Source organism: Arachis ipaensis, chromosome B10 (genome assembly GCF_059453495.1).
Source record: "Arachis ipaensis isolate K30076 ecotype BB chromosome B10, ASM5945349v1, whole genome shotgun sequence".
NCBI lineage: Eukaryota > Viridiplantae > Streptophyta > Magnoliopsida > Fabales > Fabaceae > Arachis > Arachis ipaensis.
This window is the reverse complement of record NC_142435.1, coordinates 121,093,772-121,114,613: the sequence shown is the minus strand read 5'-3', so window position 1 is coordinate 121,114,613 and position 20,842 is coordinate 121,093,772. Positions and strand designations below refer to the sequence as shown.

Below are 20,842 nucleotides of genomic sequence, written 5' to 3'. Positions count from 1 at the left end.
TTTCGAACAGTGACTAGGGAACTTGTTCTGACACACGAGGATTAATATCTGACCATTATTTTTTCATGGTAACCTCAATAGTCTCTTGAAAAGTAAGAAGCAGGGGACAATGGCAAGCTCATCATGTGAAGCTGAGTATAGAGCACTTGCCATGGCAACTAGAGAAGCCCAATGAATCACTGACAAACGAAAAATTGCCAATTAAGAATTATTAATAAGAACAGCGTTGCAAGTACAGTTCTTAACTGACGAAAACTCTGCTTATCAATTTAGAAAGAATTGTCACAATTTAAGAATAAATTACTGGGAGTAGAATTTCCAGGTCGTCTCCTAACGAGTTGACAAAAGAGTGCAATTTATTGGTCAGGAATTTTTCGAGAAATTTTAAAGTTGGAGAACAGAAAAATAAATGATCATAAATTAAAGCAATGAAAATTAACGAGAGATTTTGTGTAATTAAAATAAAGAAGCCTTGACCAAGAGAAGATTAATCAGAAGTTCTATCCTTGTTGAATTTTCCCAAGTGTAATAGTAAGAGGTTGTTGTTCTTACTTAGTTAACCTTTACCGAATAAAAGAAAGTCAAGTAATTGAGCCAACTCTAATTCACAAGTCCTAATCCTCTCCTATTGAAGGATTAGCGTTAGTGACTAGAGAGTTGGCCAACAACTTCCAATTGCAACTTAACACTTGAGTATTCCAACTCAAGGGTCTCCTATTAATCAATTCCAAAGTCAAGTTAAGAGCCTACTCCATTGACATGGATGCCAATTTCGCAGACATGTAAAGGGAATAGAGAAGAGACATGGTAACTAAAATTAAATTAATAAAAGCTAATTTTGAAATAATAAATTAAAGAAAGATAATACTCAAGCCAATAATGAAATTAAATGTAAAAATAATTCTTGCATTAATAAATTCTAAAATCAAAGATATCAATATGTAATTCTGAACAGGGAAAATGGGTGATAGAGTAAGGAAATAAGGAAACAAACTAGAATAATGGAAACTTCAACGGAGGTAGTAACTCTTATCAATACCCAAATCAAAAGCATAAAACTAGAAATCTATGAATATAAAGAACCCTAGAGAAAGAAGTATTTTCTCTCTAAGATTCAAACTAAAAACTAAAAACTGTGTAAAAGTGAATGTGTGTTGAGTCTCTGCTTGTCCCCTGGCTCTATTCTGCATTTCTAGGCCGAAAACTAGATCCAAACTCAGCCCAAAATCGCCCCCAACGTCTTCTGCGATTTCTGCATGTGGCGCACGTCACACGTATGCGTCAGTCACGCGTACGTGTCAGTTTCACGCACTCGTCGGCATGCCATTTCACTTGTCACGCGTACGCGTCAGGTACGTGTACGCCTTGCTATGAAAATCTCTAAATCACGCGCACGTGTGAGCCATCCGTGCGCGTCGATCCTCGCTGGTCATCTCGTTTATTTCTTGTGTTCCTTCCATTTTTTTAAGCTTTCTCTCCATCCTCTAAGTCATTCCTGCCCTATATAGGCTGAAAACACTTAATGCATAAATCACGGCATCGAATGGTAAAAAGGAAAATTAAAAATATACAATTTAAAGGCTTAGGAAGCAAGTTTTCAACCATAGAACAAATTTGGGAAGGATTTGTAAAACCATGCAATTTGTATGAATAAGTGTGCAAAGACTTGATAAAAACCACTCAATTTAGCATAAGATAAACCATAAAATAGTGGTTTATCAATCTCTCCACACTTGAACATTAGCATGTCCTCATGCTAAGCTCAATGAGACAAAGGAATGAATGGGGGAAAGTAAGACTCATGTGATGCAACCTATGTATATGAATGTAACTATATGTTAAGATGTTTCTATCTACTTGGTTAAAAGTAAACAAGTTCTCCAAGACAAACATAAATCATGTTCCACTAATTCAAATCACACAATAAAAGGCAAGTAAACTTGTACGAAGATGGCTCATGAAAGCAGGGAGCATAGAATCAAGCATTGAACCCTCACTGGAAGTGTATATGCACTCTAATCTCTCAGGTGTCTAGGGTCAATCACTCTACTCTTCTTTAGTCATACTTTCTAAAACTTTGTTCTTCATTTAACCAATCAACAAATATTTAGTGTACAAATGCAAACATCATGAGGTCTTTTCAAGGTTGTAATGGGGCTAAGGTAAGGGTGAGGATATATGTATGGCCAAGTGAGCTATAATATGAATCTTTGACTAACCTAAGTTCTCACCTAACATACACACACTCTATATAATTCTAAAATCATGCCTAGCTATCCATAATCTCACTTTTGTATACTTCACATACTCATGTATCAAATTTTCTTTAATTTCACCACATATGCATTGATCTTTTATTAAACGTAACATTGGGGTAATTGTGTCCCCTATTTATTTATTTATTTATTTATATTGTAATATTTATTTTATTTATTTATTTTTTTTTATGAACATGAAAGCAAACATAACATGTCAATGCATATGGTTTTTCTGGTTTCACATGAGTATGCACCCAAATTCCCAATATTTTTGTCAATAAAACACAACACATTCTCATCAACCCAAGTTCCCACAATTTCCCACACTTAGTTGACACACAATCTCTATCTTAAGCTAACCAATGATTCAAATGGGATAGTTAATTGTTTTTCCGCTTAAGGCTAGTGATGTGGTAATATAAAAAACAGATGGGGATTAAAAGGCTCAAAGTGGCAAACAAGGGTAATTAAAATGGTAGGCTATTTGGGATAAGTGAGCTAATAACAAATGATGGCTCAATCATATATATGCATGCAAATACACTAAACAATAGACATATAGAATGGAACAAACTATAGATTGCAATCATAGAGAAGAAAACACACAGGAATAAAAAATCATGGTTAAATAATGTAACCATATAATTAAGCTCAAAATCTCACAGGTTGTGTGTTCTTAGCTCAAAAACCATGTTCCAAATTACAATCTTCAAACAAGTTTAACACAAAAATTTTTAATTTGAATTAGTGAAATATTATAAAATGGGGTCTTGAAGAGAAACTCATTACTTTAATCAAGCAGAACATACATGCAAACAATTATTATCACGCAATCTATCCTATCTAACAAAAGAAAAAGTCAAATGTTGGTGTTAAGAGAGAGAGATTACCTCCGAAAGTCAAGGATTGACCTCCCCACACTTAAGGCTTGGCACGGTCCTCTGTGCCATCAGTAAGGAGCAAGGTAAGGCTGGAAGCATCACCTCCGCTGTCTGGCTTGCCATGGCTCCCTGTGCTACTAGGTGAAGGGGAGTCCAGGGTGTCCTTCGGTTCCGAAGGTGGGTGAGTACCAACAATGAGCTCCTTCAGATAGTTGTATCGGTGCTTGTTTCGGCGCTCTAATTGCTCCATCTGCCGGTCTTGCCGGTCAAACCGCTCAAGGATCTGAAGGAACATCTGATGGATAGAGGGTGCTTGTGGTGTGGATGATGGTGGAGTAGAAGAAGGAGGAGTATCCAAAGATGGGCCTTGAGGCTGGCTCACAGAGGGAACTGATGGTCTGATGTATTTTCCACTCGGGACATACTGATCGGCCCTAGGGATCATGACCTTTGTGTCTCCAGCCCTATAGGAAACACCTGCTGTAGAGACTAAATCTGAAACCAATGCGGGAAAAGGCAGGTTACCCGCAATCTGCATGTGTTCCATGGCCTGCCGAATGTGTCGGGGCAGGTTGAGAGGTTGCTCTGTCAGGATGCACCAGATGAGAACAGCCATGTCTGCTGTGAAGGTCAACTCGTGAGTGCTCGGAAAGATATAGTGGGACATAATCTGTGCCCACATGCGAGCCTCCAACGTAAGTGATTGGGCTGAGATGCTCTTGGATTTTGACCGATGCTGCCCATAGATCCAGGTGCTGCCTGGTTGGGCTATAACTCCAAGGACGCTATCCCAGTCGAACTGATACATCTGGCGCTTGAGAGAGGCCTCTTGATATGCATCCAATCCCTCTGGACTAGATGGAAGATCCAGTGCTCTCTGTATGGCGTTCTCAGAGACAGGGACTTACTGCTGACGAACATAAACAGTTTGCAGAGTAGGCGAGTAGAAGTTGGAGTAGAATTCAACTACCCATGATAGGTTGGTCTCTCACGGATGCCTCCTCAAAAATCCCCACTGTCTCCTCTCGATGTGGGGCTCTACAAAATCAAAAAAATGGGTTGGGACAATGAGTAGATGTTCATTATTGTAGTTCCGCTCAGCTAGGATGGGGAACATCTGCTTGCAATAACAATTGGTGAACCGTGTGGAGTCCCGTGCGAGAAAGGCTTTCTCTGCTTCATCAACTTTAATGATCCTCTTTACCCGCTTTGTTGGTGGCTTGACACTGGTAAATGGTGGCACCTTAGCCAGAGCTCTCTTGGTTCCTCTCCTTGCCAGTGACTTTTCAGAAGCTTTCTCCTTTCCTTTTTTAGTGGCCATCCTAAAAAGAAGGAAGAAAGAGAATTAAATTCAAATATAGAGTACTAACAATTGGAAGGAGGGTAATCCAAGTAAAAAAAATAATGAATGCCAAAGTAATAATGATGTCCTATTGATAAACCCATATTTTATGATATATATTGTGCTCAATTCAAGAGATTTATTCAATCCTTCACCCACTTATTCATGTAAATTGCATGGTTTTACTTTCCCTTCCTTATTATGTGATATATGTGAAAAACATGTTTCCTATGCTTTGAAATTAATTATTTTAATTACCCTTTTTATTACCATTCGATACCGTGATTTGTGTGTTGAGAAGTTTCAGATCTTCTAAGGCAGGAATGACTTAAAGGATGGAAAGAAAACATACAAAAATGGAAGGAAAGCACAAAATGGAGTTTTTGAAGAAACTGGCAGCGACGCGAACGCATGGACGACGCGGCCGCATGCTCAGCGCGAAAAGGCAGCGACGCGAACGCGTGACTGACGCGGACGCATGCCATGAGCAGAACACAGATGACGCGGACGCATGACCGAAGCAAACGCGTGACAAGGAAAACTCCAGATGACGCGACCGCGTGACCCACGCAGACGCGTGACAGACGCTACGCACCAGAAATTACAGAAAACGCTCCCAGCAATTTCTGAGTTCCTTTTTGGCCCAGATCCAAGTTCAGAAGGTACAGATTAGAGGTTATAAAGTGGGGGAATACATCCATTCAGAGAGCTCTCCAATTATTCACTTTTCATAGTTTAGATGTAGTTTTTAGAGAGAGAGGTTCTCTCCTCTCTCTTAGGTTTTAGGATTAGGATTTTTCTTAATTTTAGGATTACTTCTCTTCAAGTGCAGGTTCAATGTTCCTCTTATTTATTTTCTACTTTTATTATATACCTTTAATTATTATTTATCTTTTCAATTTTCTTATGCTACATTCATGTTATGATTTTTCTTAATTAATATTATTTGAGATATTTCAGTTTATGATTGTTTTATTCTATTTATGAATTCTTTTAATTTAATTTAGATATTTTCTTCCTTTTGGCTTTGGTTAAGTAATTGGTAACACTTGAGTTGTCAAACTCAGCAGTGGTTGAAATTGGCAGATTCCTAATTGATCTAGATCGCTCTAAAGCTAGTCGTCCCACAGGGATTGACTAGGACTTGAGGATCAATCTAATTAGTCCACTTGACTTAACTAAGTGGGATTAAAATCCAATTCTCATCACACCTGATAAGGATAACTAGGATAGAAATTCCAAACTCTCATACCTTGCCAAGATTTTATTTTATAGTTATTTATTTATTTTATCTGTCATTTAAATTACTTGTTCCTTACTTTCAAAACCCCAATGTACAAAACTCATAACCAATAATAAGAATATACCTCCCTGCAGTTCTTTGAGAAGACGACCCGAGATTTAATACTTCGGTTATCAACTTATTTAGGGGTTTGTTACTTGTGACAACCAAAATGTTTGTAAGAAAGGACTTTTGTTGGTTTAGAAGCTATACTTGCAACGGGAATTTATTCTGAATTCTAGACCACGCAAAAGTACCTCTCTTCACCTATACATGGTAGCTACAACATGCATGGAAGACATTAAGTAAAATTCATAAAGGCAATTCATAACAATTGGATGCAAGAGGGTTAAAAGCATGCAAGTAATAGGCATGAGAAGCATAAACTCAAGCATCAATGAATAAATGCATCAAATTAAAGGGCACTTGCATTGTATGATGATAATTGTGAATGATAATCCCAATATATGTAGATTACAAGTGTTGTAAAAAAGAGAGGCATTAAAGTATAAGAATAAAGTAGAAAAGAGTTCAAAATGCCATGAGAGCTTTTTCACAAACACTTGGTGTGCAAGTTAAAATAGGAATTAAAACAATGGATCCATATGTATATGAGAGCCAAAATTAAATGTCAATTGTCAGATCACTCCTCATAATATCCACAAGCTCAATGATAATAAAGTAATACCTAAATAAAACTCCAACACCAACATAAAAATACAAGATAAAAGAATGAAAAAGAAATGATAAATAACTTAGCCAATTAATATTGGAGAGCAAAGAAAAATAAATAAATGCAATAATTGAAAGAAGAATGAAAGAGTAAAGGGGAAGAAGAAAAGAAACCTGAGGGAGAAGATGAAAAAGGGAAGAATTTTGTAGTAAGAAATAAGAAGTAAGAAGAGGGAAGGAAGGAAGAAGAAAGAATAAATAATTATGAATGAAAGAGAATTAGGATTTGGGAGGGGAAAATTAAAATTTGGGCGACGTACTGGTGTAGTTGTACGGCGCATACGACGCGTACGCGTACAGCACGCGTACACGTGTATTGCGCAGAATTGAAGGTGACACGTAAGCGTCTGGCATGCGCACGCGTGCCCTTAGTTGTGCGAATCGCACGAAGCCAGCCCCGCGCATGCACAACTCTCTGTTCGTTCTGGGTTGCGGCCATAATTGCATACGACGCGTGCGCGTCAGGCACACGCACGCGTGGATGGCCATTAAGCGAAAATGACGCGCACGCTTCAGGGACGCGTACGCGTGATTGAATTTGTGCCTCTAGCACAATACCAGCCACAGACCATCACAACTCTCTGTTCAAACACCCTTTTACGCCGATTTCTAGGGGCACGCGTACGCGTCAGGGACGCTTACGTGTGGGCTGCTGAAAGTGCAAGCGACGCGCACGCGTGAGGTACGCGTACGCGTGGGCTTGTTTGTGCGCAAAGCATGGTTTCAGTGCCACTCTTGCCCAACTCTATGTTCAATTCCAATTATTCTTGCATTCACATATGACGCGTACGCGTCGGGGACGCTTGCGCGTCGAATGCGTTTTTTTTTATACAGAATGTAGGTGATTATGCAGAAATTATGAATGAACACTGATAAAAATAAAATAAAATAAAACTAAGAATAAAAAAGGACTATCATACCATGGTGGGTTGTCTCCCACCTAGCACTTTGCTTTTACGTCCTTAAGTTAGACGGTCCACAAACGTAGTCTTCTTCTGTTGGTGGATCCTCCAAGAGGAAGACCTCCAGCTCTTTATTGTTCTTCATTGCCTCACCATGATATAGCTTCAAGCGGTGGCCATTGACTTTGGTAAATTTGGAGCTTGCAGGATGACTCAGGTGGAAGACTCCGTATGGCTCTACCTTCTCTACTCTATAGGGGCTTTCCCACCTTGATCTCAGCTTGCCTGGCATGAGCCTCAACCTGGAGTTGTAGAGGAGAACCAGCTCTCCAGGTCTGAACTCTCTTCGCTTGATATGCTTGTCATGCACAACCTTCACCCTCTCTTTGTATAGCCTAGAGTTGTCATATGCTTCGAGTAGAAGGTTCTCCAGCTCTGCTAGTTGCAGCTTCCTTTCAGCACCGGCTTTCTCAAATACCATGTTGCATTCCCTTACAGCCCAGAAAGCCTTGTGTTCCACCTCCACTGGGAGGTGACAAGCCTTTTCGTAGACTAGGCGAAAGCGACTCATTCCGATTGGTGTCTTGTATGCTGTCCGATAAGCCCAAAGCACGTCTACAAGCCTGGTGCTCCAGTCCTTCCTATGAGGCTTGACAATCTTCTCCAGTATGTGATTTATCTCCCTGTTAGACACCTCGGCTTGCCCATTGGTCTGGGGATGGTAAGGCGTTGCTACCTTGTGAACAATGCCATGTTTCTTTAGTAGACCTGTTAATCTCCTGTTACAAAAATGAGTGCCTTGATCACTCACGATTGCTCGTGGTGATCCAAAGCGACAGATAATATGATTCCTAACAAAAGAGACAACAACATTAGCATCATCAGTACGAGTAGGAATTGCTTCCACCTATTTAGAAACATAATCAATAGCTAACAATATATACAAGAAACTACTAGAGTTTGGAAATGAACCCATGAAGTCAATGCCCCAAACATCAAAAATTTCACAGAAAAACATAAGTTGTTGGGGCATCTCATCCTTCTTGGATATATTCCTAAACCTTTGGCATGGAGAGCAAGATTTACAGAAGGCAGTAGCATCCTTAAAAAGGGTGGGCCACCAGAATCCACAGTAAAAAATTTTTCTAGCTGTTCTTTGAGGACCAAAATGTCCACCACTCTCAGAGGAGTGGCAGGCCTCTAAAATTGACTGAAATTCTGATTGAGGCACACACCTTCTAATTATCTGGTCAGCACCATACCTCCATAAATATGGGTCATCCCATATATAATATTTAGACTCATTTTTCAGCTTGTCCTTTTGATGCTTAGTAGAATTAGGAGGGAAGGTATGACTAACCAGATAATTAGCTATAGGTGCATACCAAGGAACTACCTCAGATATTGCATGCAAGCTATCAAATGGAAAAGCATCATTGATAGGAATGGAGTCACTTTTAATGTGCTCTAGGTGACTCAAGTAGTCTGCCACTAAATTCTGAGAACCACTCCTATCCTTGATTTCTAAATCAAATTCTTGCAGCAACAATATCCAACATATTAACCTTGGTTTGGACTTTTTTTTAGCTAACAAATATTTTAGAGCTGCATGGTCTGAGTATACTACCACCTTAGTACCAAGTAAGTAGGCTCGGAATTTATCCAGAGCAAAAACAATAGCCAGAAGCTCTTTTTCAATGGTAGTATAATTAGACTGAGCAGCGTCTAAGGTCTTAGAAGCATAAGCAATTATAAAAGGGTCCTTACCTTCGCGCTGAGTCAGCGCCGCTCCTACTGCATGGTTGGAGGCGTCACACATAATCTCAAATGGCTGGCTCCAGTCGGGTCCTCTCACAATCAGAGCTTGAGTCAAGGCGATCTTCAGCTTATCAAACCCGTCCATGCAGTCCTCACTCAACTCGAACTCAACATCCTTCTACAGCAGTCGGGATAAAGGCAATGCTACCTTATTGAAGTCCTTGATAAATCTCCGGTAGAAACCTGCATGACTAAGGAACGAATGGACTTCCCTCATGGAGGAGGGGTAGGGTAAACTAGAAATGACATCTATCTTTGCTGGATCAACTAAAAAACCAGTATTAGAGACAACGTATCCTAGAATAATACCTTGTTTTACCATAAAATGACATTTTTCAAAATTTAATACAAGGTTTGAACTAACACACCTGTCTAATACTCTAGCTAAACTATCCAAGCAAAGGTTGAATGAATCACCATACTGGTGCACGAAATCACAATCACACTTTTGTAATTCCGCACAACTAACCAGCAAGTGCACTGGGTCGTCCAAGTAATACCTTACGTGAGTAAGGGTCGATCCCACGGAGATTGTCAGCTTGAAGCAAGCTATGGTTGTTTTGTAAAACTTAGTCAAGATGTTAATAATAATTCTCAGTTTTAATTGGAATGAGTAAAAGAACATGGATTAAATAATACTTGTTGTGCAGTAATGGAGAATAGGTTGAGGTTTTGGAGATGCTCTGTCTTCTAAGTCTCTGCTTTCCTACTGTCTTCTTCTTCACGCACGCAAGGCTCCTTCCATGGCAAGCTGTATGTTGGTAGATCACCGTTGTCAATGGTTACCATCCGTCCTCTCAGTGAAAATGGTCCAGCTACGGGTTTCGTAGGGCTAATCATCTATCGGTTCTCACTAGTGTTGGAATAAGATCCGTTGATCCTTTTGCACACTGTCACTGCGCCCAATATTTGTGAGTTTGAAGCTCGTCACAGTCATTCCTTCCCGGATCCTACTCGAAATAACACAGACAAGGTTTAGACTTTTCGGATCTCAAGAATGCCGCCAATTGATTCTAGCTTATACCACAATGACTCTGGTCTCACGGATTTGAATGCTCTGTTGTCAGGAGATGCAATCAAACTCGTGAACTAGGAACCCAAGAGATACACACTCAATCTAAGGTAGAACGAAAGTGGTTGTCAGGCACGCGTTTATAGGTTGAGAATAGTGATGGGTGTCACGGGTCATCACATTCATCATGTTGAAGTGCGAGTGAATATCTTAGAATAGAAACAAGCGTGATTGAATGGAAAACAGTAGTAATTGCATTAATCCATCAAGACACAGCAGAGATCCTCACCCCCAACCATGGAGTTTAGAGACTCATGCCGTAGAAAATATAAGTTCTAATGTAAAATATCATGAGGTACAAAATGAATCTCTAAAAGTGGTTTTTATAATGAACCAGTAACCTAGGTTTACAGAAAATGAATAAGCTAAGATAGATAGTGTAGAAATCTACTTTCGGGGCCCACTTGGTGTGTGTTTGGGCTGAGCACTGAAGCTTCCACATGCATAGGCTATTCCTGGCATTGAACTCCAGCTTTTGTGCCAGTTTGGGCATCTAACTCCAACTTTTATGCCAGTTCTGGCGTTTAACGCCAGAAAAGGGTAAGGAGCTGGCGTTTAAACGCCAGTTTGTGCTATCAAATCTCGGGCAAAGTATGAACTATTATATATTGATGGAAAGCCCAAGATGTCTAATTTCCAACGCAATTGAGAGTGCATCAATTGGACTTCTGTAGCTCTAAAAAATCCATTTCGAGTGCAAGGAGGTCAGAATCCAACAGCATCTGTAATCCTTTCTCAGCCTCTGGATCAGATTTTTGCTCAGGTCCCTCAATTTCAGCCAGAAAACACCTAAAATTAAAGAAAAATACACAAACTCATAGTAAAGTCCAGAAATGTGATTTTTGAATAAAAACTAATAAAAATATAATAAAAAGCACTTAAAACATACTAAAAACTATATAAAAACAATGCCAAAAATGGTATAAATTATCCACTCATCACAACACCAAACTTAAATTGTTGCTTGTCCCCAAGCAACTAAAAACAAAATAGGATAAAAAGAAGAGAATATACAAAGAATTCTAAACTTATCAATGAGCTCAGTTCCAATTAGATGAGCGGGACTTGTAGCATTTTTGCTTCTGAACAGTTTTAGCATCTCACTTTATCCTTTGAAGTTCAGAATGATTGGCTTCCATAGGAACTCAGAATTCAGATAGTGTTATTTATTCTCCTATTTCAGTATGTTGATTCTTGAACACAGCTACTTTATGAGTCTTGGCCGTGACCCTAAGCATTTTATTTTTCCGTATTACCACCGGATACATAAATGCCACAGACACATAACTGAGTGAACCTTTTCAGATTGTGACTCAGCTTTGCTAGAGTCCCCAGTTAGAGGTGTCTAAAGCTCTTAAGCACACTCTTTTTGCTTTGGACCATGACTTTAACCACTCAGTCTCAAGTTTTTCACTTCACACCTTCACACCACAAACACATGGTTAGGAAAAGTTTGGTTTAGCTGCTTAGGCCAGGATTTTATTCTTGTGGGCCCTCCTATCCATTAATGCTCAAAGCCTTGGATCCTTTTTACCCTTGTCTTTTGGTTTAAAGGGCTATTGGCTTTTTCTGCTTGCTTTTCTCTTTCTCTATCTTCTCTTTTTTTTCACTGCTTTTTCTTGCTTCAAGAATCAATTTTATGATTTTTCAGATTATCAATAACATTTCTCCTTTTTCATTATTCTTTTAAAAGCCAACAATTTTTAACATTCATAAACAACAAATTCAAAAATATGCATTGTTCAAGCATTCATTCATAAAACAAAAGGTATTGTCACCACATCTAAAAAATTAAACTAATTTCAAGATATAATTCAAAATTATGTACTTCTTGTTCTTTTGTAATTAAAACCATTTTTTTCATTTAAGAAAGGTGAAGGATTCATAGGACATTTATAGCTTTAAGGCATAGACTCTAAATTTTATTAATCATAAAAATAAGACTTAAAATAAACATAAAAGCAGACCGATAGAAGACAAAAAATTAAAAACACAAAAATAAATGACTCTTAAAATAGATCTCTAATAACAAAAGTTTTCACAGAGTTAGGACTCAACAACTTGTATTGGGGGAGGTAAGTACTCCTTCAATTTGTGGGGCGCCTGGCGCTTCAAGGGAGAGCTTCTGGCACTTCAGCTCCTGTAGCTCACGCCCTTGCTTCTCCTGTTCCTTAAGCAGCTTGCAAAGCATGCTATTTTGATTTTGCTGTTCTTCCTTAAGTTGATCCATAGCTTCTTGCAGCTTGGTGACAGATGCTTCTAGACGGGTCCAGTAGTCAATCTGAGGGATTTCTGGGAGGAACTCCTACACCCTCCTTTTGATGGAGTTATCGTGCACTTGTTATCCTTTCATTGACTTCTTGGTGATTGGGTGCTCGACTGGGATGAACTCATCTACTCCCATCTTTACCCCAGCATCTTTACATAGCAGAGAGATTAAGCTTGGGTAAGCCAATTTGGCTTCAGTGGAGTTCTTATTTGCAATTGTGTAGATCTCACAAGAAATTAGATGATGAATCTCCACTTTGTTTCCCAGCATAATGCAATGAATCATCACTGCTCTTTTGACAGTGACCTCAGAGCTGTTACTAGTGGACAGTATAGAACACCCAATGAAGTCCAACCAGCCCCTAGCGACTGGTTTGAGATCTCCTCTCTTGAGTTAGTTTGGGACACCTTTTGTGTTGGTTATCCATTTAGTTCTAGGGAGGCATATGTCCTCTAGAACTTGGTCCAACCCCTTATCTACTCTCATCATTCTCCTATTAAAGGATTCTGGATCATCTTGAAGTTGAGGTAGTTTGAAGACCTCTCTTATTTTGTCCAGGTGGAAGTAAATAATCCTTTCCCTGACCATAGTTCGAAAGGTATGGAAGGCAATTCCAGTCATTCTCTGCTTATCTGTCAGCCAAAGATTTGAATAGAATTCTTGAACCATGTTTCTTCCAACCTTTGTCTCAGGATTGGCTAGAATTTCCCATCCTCTGTTTCGAATTTGTTCTTGGATCTCCGGATATTTATCTTCTTTCAGATCGAACTTAACTTCCGGGATCACTGACCTCAAACCCATTATTTTGTGATAATGGTCTGTATGTTCTTTAGTTAAGAACCTCTCTTGATTCCAAAGTGGTTTTGGATTATTCTCTTTCTTGCCTCTTGGAGTGGTTTATTTTCCTTTAGGGGCCATGATCTTGGTGAGGTTTTGCTCAGTGATCACGGAAAACACACCAAACTTAGAGGTTTGCTTGTCCTCAAGCAAAATAAAGGAAGGGATAAGAATAGAGGGGAGACAGATTCGAATAGTGAAGGTATGGGGATAGCCGAACGTGTATTTAAAAGTGGAGGGGTGGGGTTTCAAAAATTTTGAAAAAGATATGATAGAAAGATATGATTGGAAAAAAAGATGAATCATTATATGAAAACGATGAAATTTTAAAATTGAAAAGATATAAGAAAAATATAAAGAAGTGAAATCTTAAAAATTGTTGATGCATCTAAGAATTAAAAGAAAATATGATGAGTTAGAAAAGATTTGGAAAGGAATTGAAAAGATAAATGAGTTTTTGAAAAAGATTTGGAGAGGATTTGAAAGAAAATTGAAAAGAGATTTAGAAGATTATTAAATTTTTGAAATTTGAGTGTGATTGAGGAAGATTTGTAACATGTTTATGCAGAAAATCATGAATTAAAATATGAAAGTTTGAAAAAAATTTGAAGTGGAAACAAAATATCCTCTCCCTGCCGCGTTTAACGCCCATATGTTGGCCATTGTGGGCGTTTAACGGCCAGAAATCCTTTATCATTGGGCATTTTTTTAAACGCCCAGGATGCTGTAACTCTGGCGTTTAATGCCCAGAATGGTATCTTTACTGGCGTTTTCGTGCCAGTGAGCTCCTTTTCTCTGCTTTATGCTCTGAATCCTTTAGTAACTCTGTGAACTCCTGCAATTGATAATTAACCTTGAAGATAATTTATATTAAACTCCTATAATTATTATTTAAATAACAAATAAACTCTGCTACTGGCTGGGTTGCCTCCCATCAAGCGCTTCTTTATTGTCTTTAGCTGGACTTTACTGAGCTTTAATCTAGTCTCAGTTTTGAGCATTCTTGCTCAACATTGCTTTCAAGATAATGCTTGACTCTATGTCCATTAACAATGAACTTTTTATCAAAGTCAATATCCTGAAGCTCTACATACCCATATGGTGACACACTTGTAATCACATATGGTCCCCTCTACCGGGATTTTAATTTCCCAGGGAATAATCTGAGCCTAGAGTTAAACAGCAGAACCTTCTATCCTGGCTCAAAGACTCTGGATGACAGTTTCTTGTCATGCCACCTTTTTGCTTTCTCTTTGTAAATTTTTGCATTTTCGAAAGCATTGAGTTTGAATTCCTCTAGCTCATTCAACTGGAGCAATCTTTTCTCTCCAGCTAACTTGGCATCAAGGTTTAGGAATCTGGTTGCCCAGTAGGCCTTGTGTTCCAGTTCCCCTGGCAGCTAACAGGCTTTTCCATACACAAGCTGGTATGGAGAGGTCCCTATGGGAGTTTTGAATGCAGTTCTGTATGCCCATAGAGCATCATCCAGACTCCTTGCCCAATCCTTTCTACGGGTACTTATAGTCCATTCCAGGATTCGTTTTAGTTCTCTATTTGAGACTTCAGCCTGCCCATTTGTCTGTGGATGATATGGAGTTGCCACTTTGTGGTTAATTCCATATCGGATCAGAGCAGAGTCAAGCTGTTTATTGCAGAAATGAGTCCCTCCATCACTGATTAGTATTCTAGGGACACTAAATCTGCTGAAGATATGCTTCTGGAGGAACTTCAGCACTGTCTTAGTATCATTAGTGGGTGTGGCAATTGCCTCTACCCATTTAGATACATAGTCTACTGCCACCAGAATGTAAGTGTTTGAGTATGATGATGGGAAAGGCCCCATGAAGTCAATACCCCATACATCAAACAATTCAATCTCTAAGATCCCTTGTTGAGGCATGGTATAACCATGAGGCAGGTTACCGGCTCTCTGGCAACTGTCACAGTTATGCACAAACTCTCGGGAATCTCTATAGAGAGTAGGCCAGTAGAAGCCACATTGGAGGACCTTGGTGGCTGTTCGCTCACCTCCGAAATGTCCTCCATATTGTGATCCATGGCAGTGCCATAAGATCTTCTGCGCCTCTTCTCTAGGTACACATCTACGGATTACTCCGTCTGCACATCTTTTAAATAGATATGGCTCATCCCACAAGTAGTACTTTGCATCAGAAATTAATTTTTTCATTTGCTGTCTGCTGTACTCATTGGGTATGAATCTCACAGCTTTATAGTTTACAATGTCTGCAAACCATGGTACCTCCTGAATGGCAAAGAGTTGCTCATCCGGAAAGGTCTCAGAGATCTCAGTAGGAGGGAGGGACGCCCCTGCTACTGGTTCTATCCGGGATAAGTGATCAGCTACCTGGTTCTCTATCCCTTTTCTGTCTCTAATTTCTATATCAAACTCTTGCAGAAGCAACACCCATCTTATGAGCCTAGGTTTTGAATCCTGTTTTGTGAGTAGATATTTAAGAGCAGCATGGTCAGTGTACATAATCACTTTTGATCCTACTAAATAGGATCTAAACTTGTCAATGGCATAAACCACTGCAAGCAGCTCCTTTTCTGTGGTTGTGTAATTCTTCTGTGCATCATTTAAAACACGGCTAGCATAGTAAATGACGTGCAGAAACTTGTTATACCTCTGTCCCAATACTGCACCAATGGCATGGTCACTGGCATCACACACTAGTTCGAATGGTAATGTCCAGTCTGGTGCAGAGATGACTGGTGCTGTGACCAACTTAGCTTTCAGAGTTTCAAACGCCTGCAGACACTCTGTATCAAAGACAAATGGTGTATCAGCAGCTAGCATATTACTTAGAGATTTTGCAATTTTTGAAAAATCCTTTATAAACCTCCTGTAGAATCCTGCATGTCCTAGAAAGCTTCTGATTGCCTTTACATTGGCAGGTGGTGGTAATTTTTCAATTACCTCTACCTTAGCTTGATCCACCTCTATTTTTTTGTTCAAAATTTTATGCCCAAGGACAATTCCTTCAGTCACTATAAAGTGACATTTTTCCCAGTTTAAAACCAGGTTAGTCTCTTGGCACCTTTTCAGAACAAGTGCTAGATGATCAAGATAGGAGCTGAATAAGTCTCCAAATACTGAGAAGTCATCCATGAAGACTTCCAGAAATTTTTCCACCATATCAGAGAAAATGGAGAGCATGCATCTATGAAAGGTTGCAGGTGCATTGCACAGACCAAAAGGCATCCTTCTGTATGCGAATACTCCAGATGGACATGTGAACACTGTTTTCTCTTGATCTTGAGGATCTACTGCAATTTGGTTATAACCTGAATAGCAATCCAAAAAGAAGTAATAGTCATGACCTGCTAGTCTCTCTAGCATCTGGTCTATGAATGGTAAAGGAAAATGATCCTTTCTGGTGGCTGTATTGAGCCTTCTGTAGTCAATACACATACGCCATCCTGTAACTATTCTTGTAGGAACCAGTTCATTTTTTTCATTATGAATCACTGTCATACCTCCCTTCTTTGGGACAACTTAGACAGGGCTCACCCAGGGGCTATCAGAAATAGGATAAATAATTCCAGCCTCTAGTAATTTAGTAACCTCTTTCTGCACCACTTCCTTCATGGTCGGATTTAACCGCCTATGTGGTTGAACCACTGGCTTAGCATCATCCTCCAATAGGATCTTGTGCATGCATCTGGCGGGGCTGATGCCCTTAAGGTCACTTATGGACCACCCAAGAGCTGTCTTGTTTGTCTTTAGCACTTGAAGTAGTGCTTTCTCTTCCTGTGGCTCTAAGGCAGAGCTTATGATCACAGAAAAAGTGTCATCCTCTCCCAGAAACGCATATTTCAGGGATGGTGGTAGTGGTTTGAGCTCGGGTTTAGGAGGCTTATCCTCTACCTGAAGAGTTTTCAGAGGCTTTTCTGTTTCCTTTGGTTCCTCCAGATTAAGCTGAACATCTTTAGAGATATCCTCTAGCTCTGATTCGAGACTCTCAGTCATATTGATCTCTTCTACCAAGGAGTCAATGATATCAACGTTCATGCAGTCATCTGATGTGTCTGGATGCTGCATAGCTTTGACAGCATTTAACTTGAACTCATCCTCATTGACTCTCAGGGTCACTTCCCCTTTTTGTACATCAATGAGAGTTCGTCCAATTGCTAGGAAGGGTCTTCCTAGAATGAGAGTTGCACTCTTGTGCTCCTCCATTTCCAGCACTACAAAGTCAGTGGGAAAGGCAAATGGCCCAACCTTAACAATCATGTCTTTAATTATGCCTGATGGATATTTAATGGAGCCATCAGCAAGTTGGAGGCATATTCGGGTTGGTTTGACTTCTTCAGTTAAGCCAAGCTTTCTGATAGTGGATGCAGGTATTAGGTTGATACTTGCTTCAAGGTCACATAGAGCTGTCTTGGTACAAGCACCCTCTAATGTGCATGGTATCATAAAGCTTCCGGGATCTTTAAGCTTCTCTGGTAAGCTTTTCAGAATGACTGCACTGCATTCTTCGGTGAGAAAAACTTTTTTAGTTTCTCTCCAATCCTTCTAATGACTTAAGATCTCTTTCATGAACTTAGCATAAGAGGGTATTTGCTCAAGTGCCTCTGCAAACGGGATCTTTATTTCAAGAGTCCTAAGATAGTCTGCAAAGCGAGCAAATTGTTTATCCTGTTCCGCTTGGCGGAGTTTCTGAGGATAAGGCATCTTGGCTTTGTATTCCTTAACCTTAGTTGCTGCAAGTTTATTTTCTACAGAGGTGGTTAGAGAAGCCTTCTTAGGAGGGTTACAATCAGCACTTGCAGGTGTCTGATCCCTCATTGGCGTTTGAACGCCAGGATTAGGGGTTGGATGGGCGTTTAACGCCAATTTTCCACCCTTTTCTGGCATTTGAACACCAGAACTGGGCATGGAATGGGCGTTTAACGCCAGTTTTTCACCCCTTTCTGGCGTTTGAACGCCAGTAGTGGGCATCCACTGGGCGTTTGTCGCCAATTTTTCACCCTTTTCTAGCGTTTAAACGCCAGAAGTATTCCTCTCTGGGCTCTTAATGTCCTCAGAGGGATTTTGAACAGTGGTTTGGTCATCCTCTGTCAGTTGTTCCTTTCTTAATTTTTTGCTACCTTGAGCTGAATTATCCAATGTCTTCCCACTCCTTAATTGAACAGCTTGGCATTCTTCTGTTATCTGTTTAGATAGCTGCTGTCTTGCCTGATCCAATTGTGCTTTCATATTCTGGTTAGCATTTTTAGTGTCTTGGAGCATCTCCTTGAGTTCTGCAAACTGTTTTGTTATAATAAGCAATTGCTGATTGAGTTCAGTAACTTGTTCTTGAGGACTAAGTTCAGTGGATACTGCTTTAGCCTCTTCTTTCGGGGAGGACTCACTGCTTAAGTACAGATGCTGATTTCTAGCAACTGTATCAATGAGCTCTTGAGCCTCTTCAATCGTCTTTCTCATGTGTATAGATCCACCAGCTGAGTGATCTAGAGATATTTGAGCTTTTTCTGTAAGCCCGTAGTAGAAGATGTCTAACTGCACCCATTTTGAAAACATTTCAGATGGGAATTTCCTTAGCATCCCTCTGTACCTCTCCCAGGCATTATAAAGTGATTCATCATCCTCTTGTTTAAAACCTTGGATGTCCAGCCTTAGCTGTGTCATCCTTTTTGGAGGGAAATATTGATTCAGGAATTTGTCTTATAACTGTTTCCATGTTCTTATGCTTGCTGTGGGTTGGTTATTTAACCACCTCTTAGCTTGATCTTTTACAGCAAATGGAAACAGTAATAATCTGTAGACATCCTGATCTACTTCCTTGTCACGTACTGTGTTAGCAATTTGTAAGAACTGTGCCAGAAACTCAGTAGGTTCTTCCTGTGAAAGACTGGAATACTGGTAATTTTGCTGCACCATGACAATGAGCTGAGGATTTAGCTCAAAACTGCTTGCTCTAATGGGAGGTATACAGATGCTACTCTCATATGTAGCAGTAATGGGGTTAGCATATGACCTCAGAGTCCTTTTGGACTGTTCATTTCCACTTTGGTCCATGATGGAAAAAAGGGAATTGAGGTGAATTGCAAATAAAATAAATTTTTATTTTTATTTTATTTAATTAAAAGCAACTGAGTAAAATAAAATAAAATAAATGGAAAATAAAATAAAAGTTTTGAAAACTAAAATAATTGATTAATTAAGAAAATTTGAAAAACTTTGGATATGATTTTTGAAAAAGATTTGAATTTTGAAATTCCAAAACTAAGATAAGATAAAATAAGAAGTTTTAAAATAAAAATATGAATTTCTAAAGGAAGAATTCGAAAATCAATTAAATTAAAGAGAAAAGATATTTTTGAATTTAATGAAGAAGGAAAAAAATAGTAAAAACGACACCAAACTTAAATTTTTTAGATCAAAACAAGGAAAACAAACAAGGAAGCTTTGAATATCAAAATGAAAACTAAGAGCAACTTTTGTAGAAAACAGAAACACAAAGGACACCAAACTTAAAAATTTTTATATTCTGAGCACTGATAATACGAAAAAAAATGAAAGAAAAATAAAATTATGCAATTGACACCAAACTTAAAATATAAAACTAAACTCAAACGGAAGACTCTAAACCAAAAAGAAAAAATTTTTCCTAATCTAAACAACAAAATAAACCGTTAGTTGTCCAAACTCGAACAATCACGGCAACGGCACCAAAAACTTGGTGCACAAAATCACAATCACACTTTTGCAATTCCACACAACTAACCAGCAAGTGCACCGGGTCGTCCAAGTAATACCTTACGTGAGTAAGGGTCGATCCCACGGAGATTGTCGGCTTGAAGCAAGCTATGGTTGTTTTGTAAAACTTAGTCAAGATGTTAATAATAATTCTCAGTTTTAATTGAAATGAGTAAAAGAACATGGATTAAATAATACTTGTTGTGCAGTAATGGAGAATAGATTGAGATTTTGAAGATGCTCTGTCTTCTGAGTCTCTGCTTTCCTACTGTCTTCTTCTTCACGCACGCAAGGCTCCTTCCATGGCAAGCTGTATGTTGGTGGATCACCGTTGTCAATGGTTACCATCCGTCCTCTCAGTGAAAATGGTCCAGCTACGGGTTTCGTAGGGCTAATCATCTGTCGGTTCTCACTAGTGTTGGAATAAGATCCGTTGATCCTTTTGCACACTGTCACTGCGCCCAACATTTGTGAGTTTGAAGCTCGTCACAGTCATTCATTCCCGGATCCTACTCGGAATACCACAGACAAGGTTTAGACTTTCTGGATCTCAAGAATGCCGCCAATTGATTCTAGCTTATACCACGAAGACTCTAGTCTCACGGATTTGAATGCTCTGTTGTCAGGAGATGCAATCAAACTCATGAACCAGGAACTCAAGAGATACACACTCAATCTAAGGTAGAACGGAAGTGGTTGTTAGGCACGCGTTCATAGGTTGA

General features: G+C 39.3%; 1 pseudogene; it reads right to left on the bottom strand.

Moving 5' to 3' along the window:
- Positions 1-3,628: 3,628 nt before the first annotated feature.
- LOC148581513 (uncharacterized) lies at positions 3,629-19,439 on the bottom strand (annotated as a pseudogene).
- Between the last annotated feature and the right edge of the window lie 1,403 nt (positions 19,440-20,842).